We start from the raw sequence: 14,118 nt of genomic DNA on the forward strand, positions 1-14,118 counted from the left end.
TTTTATGATTTTCTAGGGTTTTTTAGGATTTTCTAGATTTTTCTAGGGATTTCTAGGGTTTTACGAGGGATTTCAATGGTATTTTAGAGGTTTTTAGAGTTTTCTAGAATTTTTGAGAGTTTTTCTAGAGTTTTCACGGGTTTTTATAGGGTTTTCTTGCATTTTATACGTTTCTCTCGGATTTTCTATGGTTTTCTTAGGGTTTTCTAGGGTTTTCTAAGATTTTCTAGGAGTGTTTTCGAGGGTATTTTCGATTTTTTCTAGGGTTTTCTAGCGTTTTTCTAGAGTTTTCTAAGGTGTTCTAGGTTTTTCTAGGGTTTTCTAGGATTTTCTTAGGGTTTTCTACGGTTTTTTAGAGGTTTCTAGGTTTTCTAGGATTTTCAAGGATTTTCTTAGAGTTTTCTATGATTTTCTAGGATTTTTCTAGGATTTCTAGTGTTTTTTAGGATTTCTTGGATTTTCTAAGGTTTTTTTGGGCTTTCTTGGGCTTTTATAGGATTTACTAGTGGTTTTCTAGGGTTTTTCTAGAGTTTTGTAGGTTTTCTAGATTTTTCTAGGGTTTTCTAAGGTTTTCTCAGGGTTTTCTACGATTTTTTAGAGTTTTCTAGTTTTTTTTAGGATTTTCGAGGGTTTGCTTAGGGTTTTCAAGTATTTTCTAGGGTTTATCTAGGATTTTTCTATATTTTTCTATGGTTTTTTAGGATTTTCTAGAGTTTTTCAAGGATTTTTTTAGTGTTTTGTAGTGTTTTCTAGGATTTTCTTGGGTTTTTCAGGGTTTTTCTAAGATTTTCTAGGGTTTTTCTAGGGGTTTTCTATTTTTTTTACGATTTTCTAGGATTCATTCTTAAGAACTCTGAAGAAAAATACCTAATCTAAGCAACAAGTTGAACCATCAGTTGTCCAAACTCAACAATCCCCGGCAACGGCGCCAAAAACTTGGTGCACGAAATTGTGATCCATTCTTTTCACAACTCAATTAGTCCCCGGTAATGGCTCCAAAAACTTGGTGCTCAATACCATGGTCTAAATCTTACGCGAGTAAGGGTCGATCCCACGGAGATTGTTGGTATGAAGCAAGCTATGGTCATCTTGTAAATCTCAGTCAGGAAGATTCAAATGGTTATGGATGATTTATGAATAAAGCATAAAATAAAGATAGAGATACTTATGTAATTCATTGGTGAGAATTTCAGATAAGCGTATGGAGATGCTTTGTCCCTTTCGTCTCTCTGCTTTCCTACTGTCTTCATCCAATCCTTCTTACTCCTTTCCATGGCAAGCTGTATGTTGGGCATCAGTCACATAATCATCACATTCATCATGTTCTTGGGTGCGAATGAATATCTTAGAACAATAATAAGCTGAATTGAATAGAAGAACAATAGTAATTGCATTAATACTCGAGGTACAGCAGAGCTCCACACCTTAATCTATGGTGTGTAGAAACTCCACCATTGAAAATACATAAGAACAAGGTCTAGGCATGCCGAGAGGCCAGCCCCCAATGATCTAAGAACTAGACGTCCAAAGATGATCAAAAGATCTAAAAATGATCCAAAGATGAGAATACAATAGCAAAAGGTCCTATTTTTAGAGAACTAGTAGCCTAGGGTTTATAAAGATGAGTAAATGACATAAAAATCCACTTCGGGGCCCACTTGGTGTGTGCTTGGGCTGAGCATTGAAGCTTTCATGTGTAGAGACTTTTCTTGGAGTTAAACGCCAGCTTTTGTGCCAGTTTGGGCGTTTAACTCCCATTCTTGTGCCAGTTCCGGCGTTAACGCCGGGCAGTTTTGAGCTGATTTGGAACGCCGGTTTGGGCCATCAAATCTCGGGCAAAGTATGAACTATTATACATTGTTGGAAAGCCCATGATGTCTACTTTCCAACACCATTGAGAGCGCGCCAATTGGGCTTCTGTAGCTCCAGAAAATCCACTTCGAGTGCAGGGAGGTCAGAATCCAACAGCATCTGCAGTCCTTTTCAGCCTCTGAATCAGATTTTTGCTCAGGTCCCTCAATTTCAGCCAGAAAATACCTGAAATCATAGAAAAACACACAAACTCATAGTAAAGTCCAGAAAAGTGAATTTTAACTAAAAACTAGTAAAAACATACTAAAAACTAACTAAAACATACTAAAAACATACTAAAAACAATGCCAAAAAGCGTATAAATTATCCGCTCATCATTTTTCTAGGGTTTTATAGGTTTTTCTAGGATTTTCAATGGTTTTCTTAGGGTTTTCTATGGTTTTTTAGAGTTTTCTAAGTTTTCTAGGATTTTTGAGGGTTTTGTTAGAGTTTTCTAGGGTTTTCTAGGGTTTTTCTAAGATTTTCTAGGGTTTTGTTAGAGTTTTCTAAAGTTTTCTAGGTTGTTCTAGGTTTTTCTAGGGTTTTCTCAGGATTTTCTATGATTTTTTTAGAGTTTTCTAGGATTTTCGAGGGTTTTCTTAGTGTTTTCTATGGGTTTTCTAGGATTTTCCAAGGTTTTTTAGGATTTTCTTGGGTTTTCTAGGGTTTTCTAGTATTTTTAGGGGTTTCTAGTGGTTTTATAGGGTTTTCTAGGGATTTTCAAGGGTTTTTCTAGAGTTTTTTAAGGTTTTCTAGGTTTTCTAGGGTTTTCTAGGATTTTTTAGGATTTTCTGAAGGTTTCTAGGATTTTCTAGTATTTTTTAGGGGTTTCTAGTGGTTTTATAGGATTTTCTTGGAGTTTTTTAGGGTTTTTCTAGAGTTTTCTAAGGTTTCCAAGGTTTTTCTATGGTTTTTTATAGTTTTGTAAGTTTCCTAATATTTTTGAGAGTTTTCTTAGTGTTTTCTAGGATTTTCTAGGGGTTTTCTAGGATTTTCTATGTTTTTCTAGGTCTTTTTAGAATTTTCTAGGGTTTTTCTAGGAATTTTTAGGGTTTACCAGGGATTTCTAGGGTTTTTGATGGTTTTTTAGCATTTTCGAAGGTGTTTCTAGAGTTTTCAAGGGTTTTTATAGGGTTTTCTAGGGTTTTATAGGTTTTTATAGGATTTTCTATGGTTTTCTTAGGGTTTTCTAGGGTTTTCTAGGATTTTCTAGGGTTTTCTAGGGTTTTTCTTGAGTTTTCTAGGGTTTTCTTTGGGTTTTCTTAGGGTTTTTTTAGGGTTTTTGAGGGTATTTTCGATTTCTAAATGGTTTTTTAGTATTTTTATAAAGTTTCTAAGGTTTTCTAGGTTTTTCTGGGTTTTCTAGGGTTTTGTTAGAGTTTTCTACGGTTTTTTAAAGGTTTCTAGGTTTTTTAGAATTTTCGAGGGTTTTCTTAGAGTTTTTTGATGTTTTCTAAGGTTTTTTAGGGCTTTCTAGGGCTTTTATGGGGTTTTTCTAGGATTTTCTATGTTTTTCTAGCGCTTTTTAGGATTTTTCTAGAGTTTTCTACGAATTTTTAGGGTTTTACTAGAGATTTCTATGGTTTTTTAGGGTTTTCTAGGGTTTTCGAGAGTTTTTCTAAAGTGTTCAAGGGTTTTTATAGTGTTTTGTAAGGTTTTTTCTAGGGTTTTCGAGGGTATTTTTGATTTTTTAGTGTTTTCTAGCATTTTTTAGTATTTTCCAGTGTTTTTTAGGGGTTTCTAGTAGCTTTATAGGATTTTCTAGGAGTTTTCTAGGTTTTTTTATAGTTTTTCTAATATATTTATGATTTTCTAGGATTTTGTTAGAGTTTTCTAAGGTTTTTTAGGTTTTTCTAGCGCTTTCTAGGATTTTCTCAAGGTTTTCTAAGATTTTTTAGAGTTTTCTAAGATTTTCGATGATTTTCTTAGGGTTTTCTAGAGTTTTTCGAGGATTTTCTAGGTTTTTTTAGGATTTTCTTAGGGTTTTTAGGGTTTTCTAGTATTTTTTAGGGTTTTCTAGTGGTTTTATAGGGTTTTCTGCGGGTTTTCTAGGGTTTTCTAGAGTTTTCTAAGGTTTTCTTGATTTTTCTAGGGTTTTCGACGGTTTTTTAGAGTTTCCTAAGTTTTCTAGAATTTTCAAAGATTTTCTAAGGTTTTCTAGTGTTTTTCGAGGATTTTCATGTTTTTCTAGGGCATTTTATGATTTTCTAGGTTTTTCTAGAGATTTCTAGGGTTTTACAAGGGTTTTTTTAGGATTTTTTAGAGTTTTCTAGGGATTTCGAGGGTTTTTCTATAGTTTTCACGGGTTTTTATAGGGTTTTCTAGGGTTTTACACGTTTCTCTCGGATTTTCTATGGTTTTCTTATGATTTTCTAGGGTTTTCTAGGATTTTATAGGGTTTTCTACGGTTTTCTAGGGTTTTCTTTGGGTTTTCTATGGTTTTTCAGAGTTTTCTAAGGTTTTTCTAGCGTTTTTCTAGAGTTTTCTAAGGTTTTCTAGGTTTTTCTTGAGTTTTCTAGAGTTTTCTCAATGTTTTCTATAGTTTTTAAGAGGTTTCTAGGTTTTCTAGGATTTTCGAGGTTTTCTAAAATTTTTTAGGATTTTCTAGGGTTTTCTAGGTTTTTCTAGAGTTTTTTAGGATTTCTTAGATTTTCTAAGGTTTTTTTGGGCTTTCTTGGGCTTTTATAGGATTTTCTAAGGGTTTTCTAGGGTTTTTCTAGAGTTTTGTTGGTTTTTCTAGATTTTTCTAGGATTTTCTAATGTTTTCTCAAGGTTTTCTACGATTTTTTAGAGTTTTCTAGGATTTTCGAGGGTTTACTTAGGGTTTTCTAGGGTTTTTGTAGGATTTTCTATATTTTTCTAGGGTTTTTTTGGATTTTCCAGGATTTTACTAGGATTTTCTAGGATTTTCTTAGTGTTTTGTAGGGTTTTCTAGGGTTTTTCAAAGGATTTTTTAGGGTTTTTCTAGGTTTTTTCAATGTTTTCTTGTGTTTTATAGGGGTTTTTAGGGTTTTTCTAGGATTTTCTATGATTTTTTATGGTTTTTTAGGATTTTCTAGGGTGTTTTAGGATCTTCTAGGATTTTTTAGGGTTCTGTTTAAGTTTTCTAGGTTTTTCTAGAGATTTCTTAGGGTTTTCTAAGCTCTTTTAGGATTTTCTAGAGTTTTCTTAGGATCTGTAGGATTTTCTAGAATTTTCTAGGGTTTTACTAGGGATTTTTAGGGTTTCTAGGGTTTTCTTAGGGTTTTCTAGTGTTTTTGAGGGGTTTTTAGGGTTTTCTAAGGTTTTCGAGTGTTTCTTTGGGTTTTCGAGGGTTTTTATAGGGTTTTCTAGGGTTTTATATTTTTTATAGGATTTTCTATAGTTTTTTAGGGTTTTCTAGGGTTTTCCTAGGGTTTTCTAGGGTTTTCTTTTGGTTTTCTAGGGTTTTTAGGGGTTTCTAGGATTTTCTAGATGTTTCGAGGGTATTTTCAATTTTTTCTAGGGTTTTCTAGCATTTTTTCTAGAATTTTCTAAGGTTTTCTAGGTTTTTCTAGGGTTTTCTAGGGTTTTATAGGTTTTTCTAGGATTTTTTATGGTTTTCTTAGGGTTTTCGACGGTTTTTTAGAGTTTTCTAGGTTTTTTTTAGGATTTTCGAGGGTTTTGTTAGAGTTTTCTAGGGTTTTCTAGGGGTTTTCTATGATTTTCTAGAGTTTTGTTAGAGTTTTCTAAAATTTTCTAGGTTTTTCTAGGATTTTCTAGGGTTTTCTCAGGGTTTTCTACGGTTTTTTAGAGTTTTCTAGGATTTTCGAGAGTTTTCTTAGGGTTTCCTAGGGGTTTTCTAGGATTTTCTAATGTTTTTTAGGATTTTCTTGGGTTTTCTAGGGATTCTCTAGGGTTTTTCTAGAGTTTTCTAGGTTTTTCTAGGGTTTTTTTATTTCTTAGAGTTTTCTAAGTTTTCTAGGATTTTCGAGGGTTTTCTTAGGGTTTTCTAGGGTTTTTCTAGGATATTCTATGTTTTTCTAGGGCTTTTTAGGATATTCTAGGGTTTTTCTAAGTTTTTCTAGGGATTTCTAGGGGTTTACTAGGGATTTCTATATTTTTTAAAATTTTTGAGGATTTTTTAGGGTTTTTAGGGTTTTCGAGAGTTTTTCTAAAGTTTTCAAGGGTTTTTATAGGGTTTTCAGGGTTTTATAGGTTTCTCTAGGATTTTTTACGGTTTTCTTAGGGTTTTCTAGGGTTTTCTAGGATTTTCTAGTGTTTTCTAGGGATTTTCTAGGATTTTCTAGGGTTTTCTTTGGGTTTTCTAGTATTTTTTAGGGTTTTCTAGATTTTCTAGGATTTTTGAGGGTATTTTCCATTTTTTCTAAGGTTTTCTAGCATTTTTCTAGAGTTTTCTAAGGTTTTCTAGATTTTTTTAGGTTGTTTAGGGTTTTCTTAGGGTTTTCTACGGTTTTTTTAGAGGTTTCTAGGTTTTCTAGGATTTTCGAGGGTTTTCGTAGAGTTTTCTAGGGTTTTTCTAGAATTTTCTAGGATTTTTTAGGATTTCTTGAGTTTTCTAAGGTTTTTTCGGGCTTTCTAGGACTTTTATAGGATTTTTTAGGATTTTCTTTGTTTTTCTAGGACTTTTTTTGGATTTTCTAGAGTTTTTCTATATTTTTCTAGGGATTTCTAGGGTACAAAGATGGAAGGTTTTTATAATGTTTATTTTGTTTTCTTCCTTTAGCATTAGTTTCAAAGGTTATAATGAAAGGGGGTATGTTAATGTTTTAAGAATTAAGGTTACTTCTTTAATTATATACATGACCATGATTTCCATTAACTAGTTATTATTAAGTATTTTATCTACCATAATTAACATCTTAATTTTTGAACAAAACAGAGAAATCCCAATAGCAGAGGCATTGAGACATCAAATTGAAGTCCAAAAGAGACTGGAAGAACAGCTAGAGGTATTTATCATTTATAAGATTCAGATAATAATACACTTGGTAATTTTATATTTTATTTTTGGTATTTTTATCAAACCTTGAAAAAAAAAAACAGTATAATTTGGCATAGTTTAAGTGAAAAAAATGAAAAATAAAAATAAAATAAGCTTCATAACCAATAGGTATAGAAGAAATTGCAGATGAGAGTAGAGGCTAAAGGGAAGTATTTGCAAGCTGTGTTAGAGAAAGCTCAGAAGACACTTTCCGTGGAAGGTTCAGGCAATAATCTAGAAGCATCAAGAGCTCAATTGACCGAATTCAACTATGCCTTATACAATTTCATGGAAAACATGAACAACAAAGATAGCAAACAAAGCATTTTAGACATGAATGATTTTTATAGTAAAGTCCATGGTTCAGGTTTCCATAATTAGCATGAAGTAATAAGGAGAGAATAAAATATTGATCAAAAGCCTAAGATTGAAGAGGGTTCATTTCAGTTTGACTTAAACAGCAAAGGTAGCTATGATCTTGTATCTGTAGGTGGTGGTGGAATTGAAATTGAAGCCAAAATGCTTTCATATATGCTATGATCATTGAAGAACTGAAGATTGATGGTTTAGAAGTTATAGTAAACTCTCGTTGTAAGTATAGTTACTAAACCAAGCAATCAACCTTTCTTACAAATGTTTTGGTTGTCACAAGTAACAAACCCTTTTGAAATTGATAACTGAGTATTCAAACCTCGGGTCATCTTCTCAAGGAATTGCAGGGAGGTATGTTCTTATTATTGGCTATGAAAAAGGTAAAATTGGGGGTTTTGGAAGTAAGGAAGAAGTATGACAAGTAATTCAAATGACAATTAAAATAAATAAATAACTATAAAATAAACTCTTGGCAAGATATGAAATTTCGAAAGTCCTATCCTAGTTACTCCTATAAGAATGGAAGTTAATCCCACTTAGTTAACCTTTGCGTAAGCAAGGGAAAGTTGAGTGAACTAATTGGTTAGAATTCCCAAGTCCTAGCCAACTCCTAAGGGAAGGCTAGAGTTAGTGGAATTCCAGTTAATTAGCCAACATAACAATCACTCATGAATAGTTGATAACTCAAGAGCTTCCAGTTAATCAATTAAAGCCAATAATATAAAAAGCTAAATAAGAATCTTAGATCTGAAATACCTTAAATAACATACATTCAAAGCAATAAAATCTAACATGGACAATATTCACAAGCCAATTGGGCAACATAAATCAAATACAAATAAAAGCATTAAAGTATCTCAAAGTAGAAGAGAAGTCAAAATAAAGGAATATTGAACCTGATATGAAGATGAGATAAATCCTAATTTCTAAAAATCCTAATCCTAAGAGAGAGGAGAGAGCCTCTCTCACTAAAAACTACATCTAAAACTATGAAAAGTGAATTATGAAAGCATGTTGAGTCTCTGCATGTTCCTTGACTTTAATCTGTGTTTCTGGGCCGAAAACTGGGTTAAAATGCGGCCCAGAATCTCTGCCAGCGACTTTTGTAATTCTGCAGATCGCGCACGTCACGCGTCCGCGTCATCCATGCGTTCGCGTCACTTAGCATTTCTCGTACCACGCGTGCGCATCGTCTACGCTTTCGCGTCGTTCGTGCAGCTTCCAATCCGCGCGGTTGCGTCAGGCACGCGAACGCGTCACTCTGATTTCTTCCATTTCGCGCGGTCGCGTGAGCCATGCGACCGCGTGACTTCTCGCTGGTCATCTCCTCAATTCATTGTGTTCCTTCCATTTTTGCACGCTTCCTCTTTATTCTCTAAGCCATTCCTGCCCTATGAAGCCTGAAACACTTAACACATAGATCAAGGCATCAAATGGTAATAAGAGAGGATTAAGATTAGCTAAATTAAGACCAAAGAAGCATGTTTTCAATCATAGAACTAAACTAGGAAGGAATTGTAAAATCATGCAGATCTTATAAATAAGTGGGTGAAAAGCTTGATAAAACCACTCAATTAAATACAATATAAACCATGAAATAGTGGTTTATCAATCATCCTGAACTATCATATGTTTTTTTTCTTTTATATTGTTTAACTAAGGTTACATATTAGGAATAAAGTTTATCTGATTCACTACACAATATCTTTATTGATCTTAACATCATGATGAAATCTTCATGAAATTCTAATTTTATCTTTACAATTCTACGTGAGAGATAGACGAGATTAATTAAAACCAATCAAGTCTCATTACTTAAGAGAAAAATTAACAGAGCAGTTCATTCTTGCTGATCATAGGCAGATGTATTATACTCTAATTTTTGGTATCTTTTACAAGATAAAATTACAATCTGCTAATTAATCATACTCAATTAGCTATCTAGCTAATCAACTCTCACGTGTTCAAAAAGTTAAAGTTATAACAAAATCAGAAAAAAGATTAGCCAGCGGAGCTTGCTCCTAGTGGAACAAGTCGCATGAATCAAATCCTTAACTCTAAATAACTGCAGTTAACCCCAATTAATAGAAGATATAGACAATCACTTGTTCAGAACTCTGAACAAATAATGAAATCCAGAAGGAAATATCAATGTGGAATAACTAACCAGTGAAAGAGGAGAGGCTGCGATAGCTCAACTTGGCGCACGGTAGAGGACGATGTAATTGTTTCACGCATGATCGATGAGAAGCTCAACTTAGACAAGAGTGAGAGAACTACAGATGGCAGCTGGGTGGGTTTCTGGAATTGTGGGCAAAAGCTCGTAAAATTGGGAGTTTCTGCAAAATTGGGGGAGTTGATTAATGGTTGTAACATGATAAGGGGGAATGGACAAATTGAATTATGATAAGATCCTCACTTGGGAGGGTTCTTCCGCTGATGAATCGGGGCTCTGCTCCTGCTCGTTTGGCGTGCTACCAAAAATAACTCGTGGGTTTCTGAACAATTGGGGGGAATCAATTGCTGGAAGTACGAAATAGAGGGAACGGAAACAATGGATTGAAACTTACCTAGCGGCGTTTCTTGAAGTAGTCGCCAGGTATGTTGTGGAACGAGGGGTGGGCGTGTTTCGCGCCTCTGCTCCTACTTCTCTTCGCGCCAAGAATACATGCTACAACAAGGGGGCTTGAAGATATATACCCCAAATGAGCGGCGGTTTTCACTGCCCAGCCACTATGCAAGGGTGTTTTGCGGCTTCTGCCAGACCACCACTCACCGCTACCACTATCCTTCGAATGAGCGCCGATTTTGGCCAAGGCCACTATTTACTCGCCGCAATCCTTCGCCTCTACTATAGTGTCTATCATATTAAATCATAAAAATCTCATTTCTCATTTTCTAGAATATATTTTAATTTATGGGTTAATTAGCCATTAATTAACCGGGTTTTACATTCTACCCACTTTCACATGAATTTTGCCCACAAAATTCGAATCCAGTCACCTGAAAATAGCTGAGGGTAGTCTGTCCCCATTTCTAATTCAAGTTTTTCGGTGTGCTTCTCCATTCTGACTTGATCTCTAAGTCACCTTCTCTAACGAGATTTCTTTTCCTCAGAGTTCCTTACGTTTACGTCATCAATCCTGATTGGGGTCACTTGAAACTTCACATCCTTTTATATCCTTTTTGAATTGAACTCGTTCAAATTGTTATAGCACCTCAGACATGCCATCGTCCTTGAAATAAACTCCTTTAGGTTGATAGCTCTTCTCTTACTGGTCACCCAAGTAGTCTCCAATAATACACAGCTTTCTCTTTTAAACTCCTTAGGCTCATTCCGTTAGTCTATGTAACTTTTAGGTCGGCTTGCACTATTAGAATCTTAACTCAATTTTCGCTTAATCTTTCCTCATCATTTTGGCTATTAGTCCAGAACCTAAGATCCTCGATTCCTTTGTTCAACTCGCTTTAACATTCTTAGTAGCTCTTTATCCTCTTACTGCACTTCTCTAACTCTCGGCCTTACAACTCCTTAAAATTCGCAACCGATTCTGTTTGATACCTCTAGCTGCTGCCTTGACATTCAACTTTAGACTACAACCTTACTTAATGTTTCCTTCTCCTTAATCATTCTCCAACAACACTCAGAGTCTTCTTACTGAGGACGCTTGTTACCACTTTACGATGTTGCCTCCACGTGCATCCAAAACCCTTCGATGTTGCACCACAGCAGTTTTAAATGGTTTATTAGGTTGAAAAGTCATGAGTACTAGCACCGAGATTAACCTTTCTCTCAAGGTTTTGAAAGCCTTCGTCATATCTAGGTGCCCAACCAAAGGTACATCCTAAAGTATTAACTTAACTGCAGGTAATATGGTTGTCAAGAATTCAGGCTCCAAAATTCTGAGTAGTGCCACAGGCATATATTTCGTGTTCAAAAGTATTGCTATAGGGAATTATCATTTTAATGGTTTCATCGAGGAGTTATACATGATGAAAAATTTAGGATGAGTTAATTTCAAGAGGACGTTAGGTTCACATTGACGAACGAGTAACACGAAGGGTGTTTACAAGAATTCAAAAGAAAGTCTTGCATATGATCAAACAGAGCTATACCAAAATAATAAAATGCATAAGAAGAGGAATCAAGGTGCATCTCAAGATAAAAGCTCAAATCAAGAACCTTCGGTAGAAGGAGCAGAGCGTATAGGATCAAAGAAGTCTCAGCTGATTTTGAAGTATACGATTTGCGAATGAGAGTAACTCTACTCACAGCGAGTTTCCAGGATTCAAATATTACGTGGCTATACCAAGATAGCCTCAAGCTCATTTTGGAAGACACAAGATTCGTGTGCAAAAAAGGTAAAACTAGAAAGATGCTCAAGTCATTTAAGAAGGAGTCCAGATAAGGTTTCAATGCAGGTTTCAAAAGAAAATTAGATCGGTTCGCGCAGACTCCATGAGCACACTCCCCTTCGCATAAAGCCTTCTGCTGTTCTCTTCCTTCTGCACTGGCATAACCGGTACTCCTCACAGGAAAATACTTAGCCGGACAGTTTTCTCTTCTAATACTCCTTTCAACTCGATCCTAGGTTCTACCGATTATAATGGTGTCTTCAGTTACGGTACGATCAAAACTGATGTGGCTTCCAGCACTAAGTCTATTGCAAACTCACTTTCTTTTCGAGATGGGGGTTCTGGTACACTTTCAGGATTGTCTCGAAAACTCTCTCGCAATAGCAATTTGGTTTCATCTTCACTCGCCTCTCAAATGATTAACAACTAAAGGTCAAATCCGTTCCATTTTTCTTTCTTGTAGTTCACCGTTACCGTATTTTAAACAACAACTTCGCACAGTCCACAATACTTCCGATCTCTTATATATAATCCAACCCGCTTTCACTGTGTCACCCTAATTTGTTTGTCTTCAAGAATTTTGTCATTTGATGTCACTATCTCACGTAACACTTTTACGCTGGTTCTAAGTTAATTACCTTAAATCCTAATTTGTCACTTCTATCTTAAGTACAAATAAATGCAATGTCACAACATTTTATAACATAATCGAAATTACATTAGCGGTTTCACGATTACCTCCACCTCATGGTGACCGACCGGCACTCTAAGTTCTCCATTGTGGATAGTTCCAGGACATATGCCTATTCAGGTGATAGCTTTCGCATCTCTGACAACTTGGATCATCTGACGCAGCCACTGACCATTTTCCTTTTCTCTTGAATTCTTGGCCCCTTGGTGCGAAGTTCAGATTATGTTCCCTTCGGCGCAATTCCTGGCCATCATTTCTTTCCATAGCATCCTTCTTTAAACATTCTTCTGCAACCCTACTCTTGTTTACCAAGTTTGAGAAAACTATGATCTCTATCTAACCCACTAAACTCAGTATATCGCTCCGGAGTTCTCCTTCATATTTGATGCACTTCCATTCCTCAAAGTCTCCCAGAGCACTTTGACAAATCTCGGAAAATCGACATAATTCCTCAAACTTGTTTGTATATTTGGCTACAAACATTTGACCCTGCTTCAATTGCAATAATTTAAGCTCCTTAGCTGTCCTGACCAAATTGGGGAAGTATTTTTTGTAGAATTCCAATTGAAAGGCATTCCAAGGTATGGCAACATCGTCTTGCTGCAGCAAGCGTCGTAACTTGTTGTGCTTGTAAAGCCTGTTCCATCGCCTGAAACCAGTTATATGCCTCTGTGGGGTCTGTTGTCTCTATAAAGATGGGTGGGTTTACCTTCAGGAAGGTTGCTAAGGTCATTGACCCCTTTTTTCCGCCACCACCATTCCCATTACCGGCTTGATTTCCCAATGCCGCAGCCATAGCCTGCATAGCAGCAGCCATGTTCTCTAGAGGAGTCATAAAGTTCGCGGATCATTCTTAGGTTCTGTGTTACTAGCCCTATCTCTCCCTCGACCGTGATCACGTCCACGAGTCACCATTTTGGTTCCTGTTCACACCAAACAGGTGATATCAAGGTGATCAGTCTCAATATCGCAAGTCTAGTGCTTCAAAGTTCCAAATGCATGCTCATGAACTTTATGCTATGTATATCAGGAAGATATCCTAAATAGCACATAAACACAACTCAGAGTATGCTCAGAAGCATAGTCAGTCCGTCCCTCAGGCTCTATAGGAATGAACTGCTCTGATACCAAAATGTAACACCATACCACACAAAACTTTACACCTAGAATGTGAAACAGAGGTGGTGAGGCGCTACGACCTCTAAAAAAAATTTAATATATAATATGGTTAGAAAGACTTATATCTAGGAGACTGGTGCACGAAATTGTGATCACTACTTTTCACAACTCAAATAATCCCTAGTAATGGCCCCAAAGACTTGGTGCTCAATACCATGGCATAAACACAACTTCGCACAACTAACCAGCAAGTGCACTGGGTCGTCCAAGTAATAAACCTTACGCGAGTAAGGGTCGATCCCACGGAGATTGTTGGTATGAAGCAAGCTATGGTCACCTTGTAAATCTTAATCAGGCAGACTCAAATGGTTATGGATGATATATGAATAAAACATAAAGATAAAGATAGAGATACTTATGTATTCCATTGGTGAGAACTTCAGATAAGCGTATGAAGATGCTTTGTCCCTTCCGTCTCTCTGCTTTTCTGCTGTCTTCATCCAATCCTTCTTACTCCTTTCCATGGCAAGCTTATGCAAGGGTTTCACCGTTGTCAGTGGCTACCTCCCATCCTCTCAGTGGAAATGTTCAACGCACCCTGTCACGGCACGGCTATCCAGCTGTCGGTTCTCGATCATGTCGAAATAGAATCCAGTGATTCTTTTGCGTCTGTCACTAAAGCCCCACAATCGCGAGTTTGAAGCTCGTCACAATCATTCAATCCTTGAATCCTACTCAGAATACCACAGACAAGGTTTAGAACTTC

This window comes from Arachis duranensis, chromosome 8 (assembly GCF_000817695.3).
Source record: "Arachis duranensis cultivar V14167 chromosome 8, aradu.V14167.gnm2.J7QH, whole genome shotgun sequence".
Lineage (NCBI taxonomy): Eukaryota > Viridiplantae > Streptophyta > Magnoliopsida > Fabales > Fabaceae > Arachis > Arachis duranensis.